Source organism: Erigeron canadensis, chromosome 8, assembly GCF_010389155.1.
Source record: "Erigeron canadensis isolate Cc75 chromosome 8, C_canadensis_v1, whole genome shotgun sequence".
Taxonomy (NCBI): domain Eukaryota; kingdom Viridiplantae; phylum Streptophyta; class Magnoliopsida; order Asterales; family Asteraceae; genus Erigeron; species Erigeron canadensis.
In genome coordinates this window covers 9,341,245-9,354,035 of record NC_057768.1, presented here as the reverse complement: position 1 = coordinate 9,354,035, position 12,791 = coordinate 9,341,245, and the positions used below count along the sequence as shown (strand labels likewise).

Sequence of the window (12,791 nt, the reverse complement as noted above, 5' to 3'; positions counted from 1 at the left end):
CATATATCTATATATATATATAGGGTAGAGATCCTGGAAGAAGATGTCTTAAAGAAAGAAGGAAGAGAATGTCCTATAAGCCAATTAGAACGCGACATGTGTCAAAATGAAAAAAATGCGCAGTGGCATTTTGGTAAATAAATCAAATTATTTTGAAGCTTGGTCAGCCTGGATTCTGGGTTAGCTTGGGTTTGGGTCAGCTTTGGTTTTGATCAGCTTGGTAGGTCAGCTTGGTTTGGTCAGCTTGGGTTCTGGGTTAGCTTAGTTGGTCAGCTTGGTCTGGGTCAGCTTGGGATCTGATTAGCTTAGTTGGTCAGCATGGTTAGTTTGGTCAGATTGGGGTCAGGGTCTGATTGGGTCAGCTTGGGGTCAGGTTGGGTTTGGGTCAACTTGGGGTCAGCTTGGGTCAGCTTAGGGTCTGGGTCAGGTTGGGTCAGCTTGGGGTTGGGTTGGGTTAGCTTGGCGTCTGGTTCAGGTTGGGTCAGCTTGGTTAGCTTGGGTTTGGTCAGCTTGACACAATCTACACAAATGTAGATTAATCTACATAAATGTAGATTATGGGTTTTGGGTCAGCTTGAGGTTGGGTTGGGTCAGCTTGGGGTCTGGGTCAGCTTGGGTCAGCTTGGTAAGCTTGGGTTGGGTTAGCTTGACATAATCTACACAAATGTAGATTATGGGTTTTGGGTCAGCTTGGGTTGGGTTGGGTCAACTTAGGGTCTGGGTCAGGTTGGGTCATGTTGGTTAGCTTGACACAAAACTACACATATTCTACACAAATGTAGATCCTAAGCTGACCCAGATTCCAGGCTGACCAAGCTGACCCAAAGCCCAGGCTGACCAATCTGACCCAACTAAGCTGATCATAACCCAAGCTAACCCAGAACCCAAGCTGACTTAGAATCCAGGCTGACCAAGCTGACCCAACCAAGCTGACAAACCAAGCTGACTCAGACCCAAAGCTGACCCAAAACCAGGCTGACAAAAGTTTGATTTATTTACAAAAATGCCACCACGTTTTTTTTAAAACCCACATGTCACGCTCTGATTGGTTCATAAGATCTTTTTTCTCTTCTCTCCTTAAGACACCTTCTTATTTGATTTCTCATATATATATATATATATATAATGTAGTTTTTGAGGCTATGCTTTAACTTGAGAATATTATACATGACAATTAAAATTTATATTTTAGAAGACGTTTATTTTGATTTACATTTATTTTAATGCAGGCTAATCATCCTTTTGTTTAGAAAGGTGTTGATCATTTGTTCATAATAGGGGATCCAACTTACGTTGTTTTAATTGGGTTCATGCTAGAGATCCCGTTTACCCGCAATACCTTGTAGGAGAAAAATCCTGGAATTAACGGTTTAAAAACACAACATTTAATTGAGATAAAACTTTGTCCCTCTCAGTAAGACTCGAACCTATTTCTGAAAGACTTGTATGAGATACCTTTCACATTGAGCTATTTGTTCATAAATGCATGCTAATCATTTGATCATCATAAATGATCATATGTTACCATTTATATGGGGGCCAATTATGGGAGGGATAACAAAAAGTTGACACTGAGTCTTATCATTGTCTTGAATCAGATTTTACCAAATTCATGTGGTGGTATCTACTCAAATGCAATTATCTCGATACACAAAAATTGTATAGTGGTTGTATAACTACCAATACGATACCTAAAATTAAGGAGTTTCTTCCGATTTACCTCATTATTGCAATGCATGCTAACCATAGCAAACCGAAACACATCTTCTTCTTCTTTGCTAATAAAGCAGGATCCTAAAAAAAGAAAACCTTCAGCAATCTGCCACGTGGCAATAGTCCCCTTAATTTTTCAAAACTACCCCACCGAAAAATTGACCATCCAAAATTTCTCACATTCATTCAGTTATTCTTAATTCTTTTTGGTAATATTTCTTTCTTTTTTGTTATTCTTTTTATTCTTATTTGATGCAGCCCTTTTTCATAAATATATTCTTTCTATGAACATAAAATCAAACATGGGATTGCAGGTTGTACAAAGAATCAAACAGCATCGAAGTTGTACTAGAATCAAAGGTCTATTCTCCTAATTTCAGTTTAAGGTTTTTTTAAGAAATTTTTATTTTTAGGTTTTTCTCAATTTTGATTTTGTTTGTGTGTTCTGATTTAATATCATGATATTTCAAAAATCTCTACAAATATTATATGTAATTTAAGATTATATTAATATTAATCATAAGAAACTAATATTATTATCTCGATCTAATTTAAACTACTATTATTATCTCTAATGAAAATTTATACTAATGTGGTTGGTGATAGATGGGAGATAGGAAGTGAAGATACGAATGAAATTCTATTTGGTTGGGGACAATAAAAATTTATTTGGTTGATGATAGTTGAATATTATCTTAAATTTTAGTTTTAATTTTAATTTTTCATAACCAGATTATTTCATTGCAAGGAATGAAGATTCAAGCTACTATTAGATAGAACTTATTTTTTCAGCTTGGTGCCTTAAAAGAAACAGAGGGGGGGGGGGGGGGGGGGGGGGGGGGGGGGCGTATTCTGCAAGTCCATGTTCTTGATTATTGTGTTCTATGGCTTATAAAATTTGGCCTTTGGAGTTGAGGAGCCATTAAAAAGCTTCCAAAGCAAGAGCCTTCAATGATTATAAAGGTACGACTTTGTTTAATTGTTTCAAGTGTTAGTAATCAGTTTCTATATTGTGGGGCTTTCTATGACTTTACGCTATGAACCAAGTTATATACTAGAGTCGGAAATGACTATGTTTTGATTTTTATAGGACTCCATACTACTTGACAAGCATGAATAAGGTTCTCCGAGATGAATTTGTATTAGCTTTCTCTTATAAATACAAATAATTAAGTTTACGTATATATAAAGAAAGCAATACATTGCTTCAGGAGTAAAATTTAGGTATATGAAAAAGTTTAATCAAAATACCTTGCTCCTATTGTCATGTGTTGGTGTTCTTATTACTAAATACCTTGCTCCTATGTTCATGTTTTGGTATTAATATTTTCATTTAACTGTTGAACAAAGTGGTCGTCATTAACCCAACCAATCTGTGTCGGGTGGTGGCAACAAATACTAACCTGGAGCAGAGGTATTGAAAGAATGGCCCGGTCGGCAGAACTTAAGCGGATACAAAAGAAGTAAGCTTATTACTCTTGTGATTTTTAGGTAGCGTATATCATTAACTATTGTTAACTAAAAGGTAAATTGGGCTGTTATTCTGTTTACAAACTTTTGGTATGCTTTATGGTATGTATATTATATAGTATTAGATCCAATATACTCATTACAACTATAAGTTTTTTTTCTTATTCTGCAGACAATGTTAAGTTGTTGACTGATGTCATTTGATGTTGGAATAGGATTCAGGGTGGTGTTTGAGCAGTATTACCTTCATCTTTTATTACTGAAATTAATGTTAATACAAAGTTACCCATTTGAGAAATTGATTCACATGTTTCTTATCTGAATTTAATGACGGATTTTTTTTCAATGTGGATGTTGATGCTTATGCCTCTTTAGTGTCTCTAAGCTAAATCACGGTCGTCAAGTTGGGCGGCAGAGTTGCAAGTTCCGGAGTTGCTAATGCTGTGAATCTGGACTTTGGTATAACACCGAATTTTAACTTTTCTGTAAGTTGACTATGATTTTGAACCATCTGTTAAAGAAATGTACATATTAATTTTTCTACTTTGTGTCTCCATGATTTTCATTCTCATCAAAAGGCGTCTTTTTTTATTAGTTAGAGGGATTCGTTGATAATGGATCAGGTATGCGCTGTCGTGCGACATTTATGTCTCTCTTTCAGTTATTTTGCCTCTCTGCACTATTATATATAAATATTACGCGACTTCTTTATCATCTAATAAAAGGTCTAAGTGTCTAACCACATGAAGAAGTTGGAGGAAATTTGATGACACTCTTAAGTATTGGGGTCAACATGTTCAAATTTTCTATTTGTAAGATTTCGTATTTTGGCTGTTTTTATATAGCATTTTCTGAATTGTTTGAGTTGTGCAATACTTTTGAAGTGGCAACACTCTTTATAGATGTATTCTCTAAAACATGCACCATTTTTTCACTATATATGATTGCTGGATCTTTTTTCTCTTTTATTTACCGTATGAGTTCTACAAACTAGAAGATACATATGCAGGTTTTGGTGTGGCCCAATTATGTTTACATGTTTGACATTCTAAAAGTGATTGTGTGGGAGTTCACGGTTTGTGTGTCTCAATGGTCTTGAATCAAATATGATATTTATGATGGGTTTTGATCATTTGAAAACTAAAATTTTCGTGAAAACTAGAAAACTGACTAAAACATACTGTGATTTGAATTAACACAATGTGTTTATAATATGTTTTTCGTAAACACATTGTGTTAAGTTCATATCACAGTGTGTTTGGACAATTTTCTGATTTACAACACTATTAAAAACACACTGTGATTTAAAACTTAACACAACGTATTTTATATTACACAATAAAAACACATTGTGTTTTATAAAAACACAATTAAAACATATTGTGTTAAATTCGAATCACAATGTGTTTTGACCAGTTTTTTAGTTTTCATAAAAAAATTAGTTTTCAAATGAACATTTCACTATTTATGATTCCTAACTTTATATCATTAGTTATTAACTGAAGTTTTTTGTTATTTATAAAAATCCGGGGGTTTTCCCTGTGAACTACCACGATGACATCCTGCCCGGTGGATGTAGATACCACATATGGGATGAACAGGCTCGTACCAAAATCGAACGTTCAAAAAAAAAATTACAATTGTGTATGGTAGACTAACTACCGAGAGAAATAAAGAGTATGTTTTTCCACTTGAATATTTGTATTATTGGTAGTAATTTGAGAGCGTTTTAATTGTACGAGTTTGTAGATTTTTTAACCGGCAGACGCATTCAACTAATAATTTTTACTTTGGTTAAAAGCTTATATTTAAGATTTTCTAACGATACCCGGATATCATCTGGGTTGATTAGCTAGTGAAACATATATTCCGTGCATAGTTATACCATGATCTTTATTATCAAGATAATGTAAATATTATAAAGATATCAAAAGAATGGTGATTTGTATACTATTATTTTTCAATTGTACACCACCAAATATGTTTCACATTTCATATTGTAGAATACCTTGAAGCATGTTTGGTAGTGTGCGTTTAAAATTGTTGGTATACAGATCACAACCCATATCAAGATTTCCAAGCTTGATTGAGTTTGTGTGGTGTTTTCCATGAAAATGATTTATAAATATATATTGTATTTATATATAAAGGAAAGTAAATATATGACTGTTAGATATTTAAGGTTGAATGTAGAATCAATCGCATACTAATTTTTAAATATCATTATATATAATATATAAATAATTGGGCCTCATGTTTTTTATGTACTAAAAAATCGAGATGTAAAGTGTTCCACACCTGAATTAGGTATCTAATAGCCATGTATTCTCATTTTTTTACTCTTTATTTATTTTGAGAACCCTTTTTCTTGCGAGAACCTTTGAGAACTTTTCAAATTAAGCCCAACCGATGATTGTTCTTTACATGAAAATTATTTTTTGACTGTAATCTGAATAACTTATGTGTAATTTTGAAGTTTATAATTGTGTGGAGGCATGGATTATCATTCGTTATACAATTATGTGGAGATTTGGATTCTTGATCACATGTGCACGAATATTGCTATGATTATCACAAATACTGAGGGTTGGTCATATACCATGAAATTGGTCATAAAAATGAGTTAGTATCAAGAATTGTTACATACTTGGTAACTCATAAAAATGAGTTAGTATTAACAACTGTAACATACTTCGTAACTTACAACCTAATGCAGTGTAATTATATTAATCAAATCAAACAATTAACTCAATATATATGTATACCTTAAATAATTGTTTTGGAATTTTCTTTACCATACTACACGTGTTGTGTAGTTAAGAATAATATGTAAGGCAGAAGACATCTGGCACCTCAAAAACTGGAAGTACCCCTTTTTTCACAAAATGGTGGGTAGTATTTTTTTTTATTATTTTTTAAATTTATAGGAAGCATTTCATTTGTCTCCCACTTTTTTATTCTATCATACGTCAAACCATTTTCATTATGTCAAATATATCTATTTGCATAACATGAAGCTTATTTTGCAACCTTGCGGGCTCTCATTATCAAGGAAATCAAGGTTATTTTTTCAAACACTGGTATGTGCATTTTGAATGGAGCTGTTTTAAATCCGGCGGTGGTATAGATAGGTTGTACGCCGCTCTTTATATGTCTTGTTAGATTTGTGTATAAATGTAATTTTAAAGGTTGTATGCGGTGAGGTTTGGTCACCGGTTTTATAACGGTAGTTTTGGTGGTGCTCAAGGTAGGTGGCTCGCGATGATAGGCTGGAAAATTGAACTCGTATATGGTTCCCGAGCGGAGTTTAATAAAGAGAGGAAGAGGGTGTGTTTTCAGATGAGACTTGGTTTTTGAAGATATGGCATGGTCGTCTTTTTAGATTTTGATGCTTGGAAGCCAGCAGTTAGTCCGGAAGCTGATGAAAGTGCTGTGTTTTGGGCGTTGTTATGAAGTGCTTCCAAGAAATTGGTTTAAATTCTTTTCAACAACAAAGAAAAACGGAGAAACGTAGCGGAAACGACAAAGAGTAAAAGAAAAGAAACCCAAAATGTGGCGGGCCCCACAGATATATTAAAAAAAAAGTTTGTGAGAAGGCGCGCATACCATCGCACGGGTTTTAATTTATACTAGTTATAACTACCCGCGCTTCGCTGCGGGTTTTGACTTGTCAGTAAAGAGCGAATATAGCATAAGCAAGTTTCGGTAAATTATAAGTTTTATGTCATGGTAGTTAGAAAAATATTTTTTGCATCGCAATGGAAGATAAGACCTATTATATATTGTTTCATCCCCTTAATGTATAATAATAACGTGTAAAATCTAGATGAACAATTTGAACCACAAATATTGATGGTTGGTCATATACCATGAAATTGGTCATAAAAATGAGTTAGTATCAAGAATTGTTACATACTTGGTAACTCATAAAAATGAGTTAGTATCAACAATTGTAACATACTTCGTAACTTACAACCTAATGCAGTGTAATTATATTAATTAAATCAAACAATTAACTCAATATATATGTATACCTTAAATAATTGTTTTGGAATTTTCTTTACCATACTACACGTGTTGTGTATTTAAGAATAATATGTAAGGCACAAGACATCTGGCACCTCAAAAACCGAAAGTACCCCTTTTTTCACAAAACGGTGGGTAGTATTTTTTTTATTATTTTTTAAATTTATAGGAAGCATTTCATTTGTCTCCCACTCTTTTATTCTATCATACGTCAAATCATTTTCATTATGTCAAAGATATCTATTTGCATAACATGAAGCTTACTTTGCAACCTTGCGGGCTCTCATTATCAAGGAAATCAAGGTTATTTTTTCAAACACTGGTATGTGCATTTTGAATGGAGCTGTTTTAAATCCGGCGGTGGTATAGATAGGTTGTACGCCGCTCTTTATATGTCTTGTTAGATTTGTGTATAAATGTAATTTTAAAGGTTGTATGCGGTGAGGTTTGGTCACCGGTTTTATAACGGTAGTTTTGGTGGTGCTCAAGGTAGGTGGCTCGCGATGATAGGCTGGAAAATTGAACTTGTATATGGTTCCCGAGCGGAGTTTAATAAAGAGAGGAAGAGGGTGTGTTTTCAGATGAGACTTGGTTTTTGAAGATATGGCATGGTCGTCTTTTTAGATTTTGATGCTTGGAAGCCAGCAGTTAGTCCGGAAGCTGATGAAAGTGCTGTATTTTGGGCGTTGTTATGAAGTGCTTCCAAGAAATTGGTTTAAATTCTTTTCAACAACAAAGAAAGACGGAGAAGCGTAGCGGAAACGACAAAGAGTAAAAGAAAAGAAACCCAAAATGTGGCGGGCCCCACAGATATATTAAAAAAAAAGTTTGTGAGAAGGCGCGCATACCATCGCACGGGTTTTAATTTATACTAGTTATAACTACCCGCGCTTCGCTGCGGGTTTTGACTTGTCAGTAAAGAGCGAATATAGCATAAGCAAGTTTCGGTAAATTATAAGTTTTATGTCATGGTAGTTAGAAAAATATTTTTTGCATCGCAATGGAAGATAAGACCTATTATATATTGTTTCATCCCCTTAATGTATAATAATAACGTGTAAAATCTAGATTAACAATTTGAACCACAAATATTGATGGTTGGTCATATACCATGAAATTGGTCATAAAAATGAGTTAGTATCAAGAATTGTTACATACTTGGTAACTCATAAAAATGAGTTAGTATCAACAATTGTAACATACTTCGTAACTTACAACCTAATGCAGTGTAATTATATTAATTAAATCAAACAATTAACTCAATATATATGTATACCTTAAATAATTGTTTTGGAATTTTCTTTACCATACTACACGTGTTGTGTATTTAAGAATAATATGTAAGGCACAAGACATCTGGCACATCAAAAACCGGAAGTACCCCTTTTTTCACAAAACGGTGGGTAGTATTTTTTTTATTATTTTTTTAGTTTATAGGAAGCATTTCATTTGTCTCCCACTCTTTTATTCTATCATATGTCAAACCATTTTCATTATGTCAAAGATATCTATTTGCATAACATCGAGCTTATTTTGCAACCTTGCGGGCTCTCATTATCAAGGGCATCAAGGTTATTTTTTCAAACACTGGTATGTGCATTTTGAATGGAGCTGTTTTAAATTCGGCGGTGGTATAGGTAGGTTGTACGCCGCTCTTTATATGTTTTGTTAGATTTGTGTATAAATGTAATTTTAAAGTTTCTATGCGGTGAGGTTTGGTCACCGGTTTTATAACGGTAGTTTTGGTGGTGCTCAAGGTAGGTGGCTCGCGATGATAGTCTGGAAAATTGAACTTGTATATGGTTCCCGAGCGGAGTTTAATAAAGAGAGGAAGAGGGTGTGTTTTCAGATGAGACTTGGTTTTTGAAGATATGGCATGGTCGTCTTTTTAGATTTTGATGCTTGGAAGCCAGCAGTTAGTCCGGAAGCTGATGAAAGTGCTGTGTTTTGGGCGTTGTTATGAAGTGCTTCCAAGAAATTGGTTTAAATTCTTTTCAACAACAAAGAAAAACGGAGAAACGTAGCGGAAACGACAAAGAGTAAAAGAAGAGAAACCCAAAATGTGGTGGGCCCCACAGATGTATTAAAAAAAAAGTTTGTGAGAAGACGCACATACCATCGCACGGGTTTTAATTTATATATATATATAGAATATATAGAATTTCCTAAAATTCACTTCCCGGTCAAAATGAAAATAACTATAACTATATGATATATAATCATCACCACCACTGCGTCAATCATATATCTTTTCCGCCACCGGCAATCTCGGCAACCACTACAACTATGGCCTATCTTCTTGCTCGAATCCCATCTATCATCAATTCACCATTACCGGCCTACCGACACTCCCAACCACAAAAACATCCTGCCACTAATTGTTTCATGAGTCTGATTCTTATTATCTACGAATAGTAATACTATTAAAACATTCAAATTATAAAGCAACTATGTGTGTGCAAACCTTTGACAACAAACTTTTGACCCCTAATACAATCTTTAGTTTAATGCAATAATCGGAATCTTGTAGTGAGTTTGTGAAATAATTGTTTATATGGATAGAGACTCAGAGTTCATACCTCGAGAAACCTTTCCTAATTCCTACTCGCAGGTAAGACACAACCTCTACAACTCGCATACGTAACGCCATATGGTTGCGACAACCAATTGTTTCAGATTGTCAAGAAGAGACACGAAATCATCAAAACTCATGAATCCAGATCGAATTTTAGAAGGGGAAAATTAGGGTTCATGGGTTTTAGAGGGAAAAAGAGAAAAGGGGAAGAAAAAAGTGGGAGAGAGAATGTAAAATACCGATATACGTTGTGTCTAAAAACATGTATATAAGTCAAAGTCATATGTCACGTAAGAAAATTTGATAATTTGGTAGGGGTGACGTGACACCTAACGAAGGCTTACCGTTAAAAATTTAGGAATACTTTTTATTGTGAAATTTTTAGAAATGTGATCCTTTAAATAAACAAAAATTAAATAAATTCCCTTTAATAGAAAATTTGTGTAAATATGTTTATTTTTTGTGGATTTTTTTCTATATTAATGTGTTTTCAAATTTGATTTTTTGTTTCAAAATTTGAAAAATACGTCTCTATATGTATTATCTCTAAAATACAAGTGGGTATAATACCTATAGAATCAGTAAGATTCTTTAAAAAACTTTTACTTTTGAGTTTTATTAATGACAGCTCTAGCTGTCAGTATTATTTAATTTGATGCATTAAAACTTTTAATTTGTCTTAAAAAAATTAAGAGGGCGATTATTGATATATAAAATATTACTTTTTATGCATGTAATAAGCTGTTAACGTCATTATTATTTTTCCTTTTTTTAATTTTTTAATCACATGGTGAGAATTGTGATAGATTGATTGGAAGAGGAAAGTAGATTACCTGTCTGTTGTAATAAAAATTATTTTTTCTATTATATAATAATCAAATAATCTTTTTAAACCATAATCCCATATACTCTCGTACTCAATAAAATTTCATAGTATCCAACAATTTCTTTAAATCAGATGAAATAAAGATGCATGAAGATGATGGTATTAAACTTTGAAATATAATTCATCAAATTCTCAATTAACTTTAACACTGCATTTTCGAGTTTTTAGTAAAAGAAAAGAAAGGAGAAGAGTGGATAGGAGAAGAATGGATAAGAAAAATATATCAAAGAAGGGCATTCTTCAGTTACAAAAGAAAACTGAAGAAAAGAAAAAAAAAATAAACAACATCAGCTGCAATTTGCAAAAATTTGAATACCAGACTCTTACGAGTAACTTGAGATCGCATAAAAAGCATGAAAAGAAATTATTCATTCAGATACATCCATACGCCAAATCAAATCAAATCAATCAATTAAATAAGAAACAAAATAAATCTTGCTACACCCACAAAATCATCATCAGCAACAACATCGTTATTGGCCATTGATTTATAAGGGGTTTTGATGATATTGATCTGGGTATAGCTGCTGTTCTTTTTACACTCCATTCTCAATTTAAAGATCGTAATTTTACACCTGATTGGAATGTTTTCCATCCAAATCAGGCCACAATTAGTAGAAAAATTTTGGAACATAAAAATCCTCACTTTTCAAATCATTCCTTTTCTTTTTTTGGGTAAAAAAAACTCAAGAATGCAAAAGTTAAAATTTTCCCTTTCCTTTCTTCTCTTATCCTATTAAAAAAAACTCAAAAATGGAGTGTAAGTATATGTCTTCAATATAAGAGTAAAAAATTGGCCATAAAGTGGCTAATGATTCCCAAGTTGGTAAATGCAAATTACACGAGTCATTAAACCAACAAAGTGCAATATACCTAAAAAGCTTAATTAACAAAATGACCCATTAGTTGTTGACATATTACATATTTCACGCAAGTAGTAAAGCAAAATTATTTGCTTCAAAAGTAAGAGATAATCATAAATTTCTATCATTGATATTGATGCTTCACCTTATACCCATTATTTGTAACATGTTCCCTTTTTGTCAACTATCATGCTAGAACTGTGTATTGATATATATTTAAACTTAAACAAAAATTGTGGTCACATTTGAGGGCAGAACCAGGCTGGGTTGAACTAGACCAAGACTGACTTGTGGTCATATTAAGTCTGAAGACCAAACTGCGGCACACTGGCTAGATCATGCTTTAGGACCAGGTTGGTTCCAGCATGGACAATCAACCAAAACTGTTCAAAACAGCCTGTGAAACTAATGAGGAGGTAAGGACTATTTTATGAGGCAATTCACATAAAATATGGTGTTGATGTGGTTGCTGATCAAACGATGGTAATATTAATTACAGAAAGAAACAACAATATATAAAGAAAACCACATTTGAATGTTGTATGCAACTGTTAGGAGAAAAGTATGATTAAGCTAATACTAAGAGAAGGATTTCATGAGACATGCTTCTGCCCCAAAGGAGTGAGGAAGCGCGGAAATTGTCAAGCGGGTTTATAATAAACATTTAGTCATGCTTTTTATGCAAAATCAACCAGAACATAACTAAAATCATAATATATTTGCACTAATGTTACCACAACAAAACATGACCATCTCTGCCTCCTAAAGGTCTGTTTGATAATAATATAGGAACAATTGCTTTATGTGTTCAGGGTGGAAGCAGCAAGAGAAAATAGAAAGGCGGTCCAGTTCATGATTATCAAAGTCATGTATCATGCTGATATTCTGTGTTATTTGTTTCTTTAAGTAAATAACACATAATATCCGTAGATCAAAAGTCTCGTTCTGCTTATCCGTAGCCCATAGATCAGACCATAGCAGGCAAGTCCCGGTTCAGGGTGGTTCCGGTTTGTGGAGCCTGGACCATCAGTTAGTGGCTTATCTGTATCCATGCAGTATGCTTTCAGTCATAACAGTCTCATTCTGCTCTACTTATTAATTTTTTTTGGTCTTACATCAATTGGAAAATTAACAGATGGTTGTAAAAGTTCGGAGTTGAATAAACTTTACCACTCTGTATATTTTACAGAATGTTGCGGAATAAGTACGCGTATTAAAGATCTAAACTTAACACTCTTACTAAACCTTAGGCTTGTTG

At 33.5% G+C, this 12,791-nt stretch overlaps 2 long non-coding RNA genes across 3 annotated transcripts; both read left to right on the top strand.

Annotated features, from left to right (window-relative positions):
* Positions 1–1,717: 1,717 nt before the first annotated feature.
* LOC122609863 lies at positions 1,718–2,526 on the top strand. Its single transcript, XR_006325407.1, has 3 exons — positions 1,718–1,922; positions 2,028–2,073; positions 2,446–2,526. It is a non-coding gene; the product is annotated as an uncharacterized LOC122609863 (long non-coding RNA).
* Positions 2,527–2,566: 40 nt separating this feature from the next.
* LOC122580330 lies at positions 2,567–3,847 on the top strand. Of its 2 annotated transcripts, none has more exons than XR_006320772.1 (2): positions 2,567–2,676; positions 3,064–3,847. It is a non-coding gene; the product is annotated as an uncharacterized LOC122580330 (long non-coding RNA). The 2 variants fall into 2 exon arrangements; XR_006320773.1 differs by lacking the exon at positions 2,567–2,676 and adding an exon at positions 2,843–2,937.
* The last annotated feature ends 8,944 nt before the right edge of the window (positions 3,848–12,791 follow it).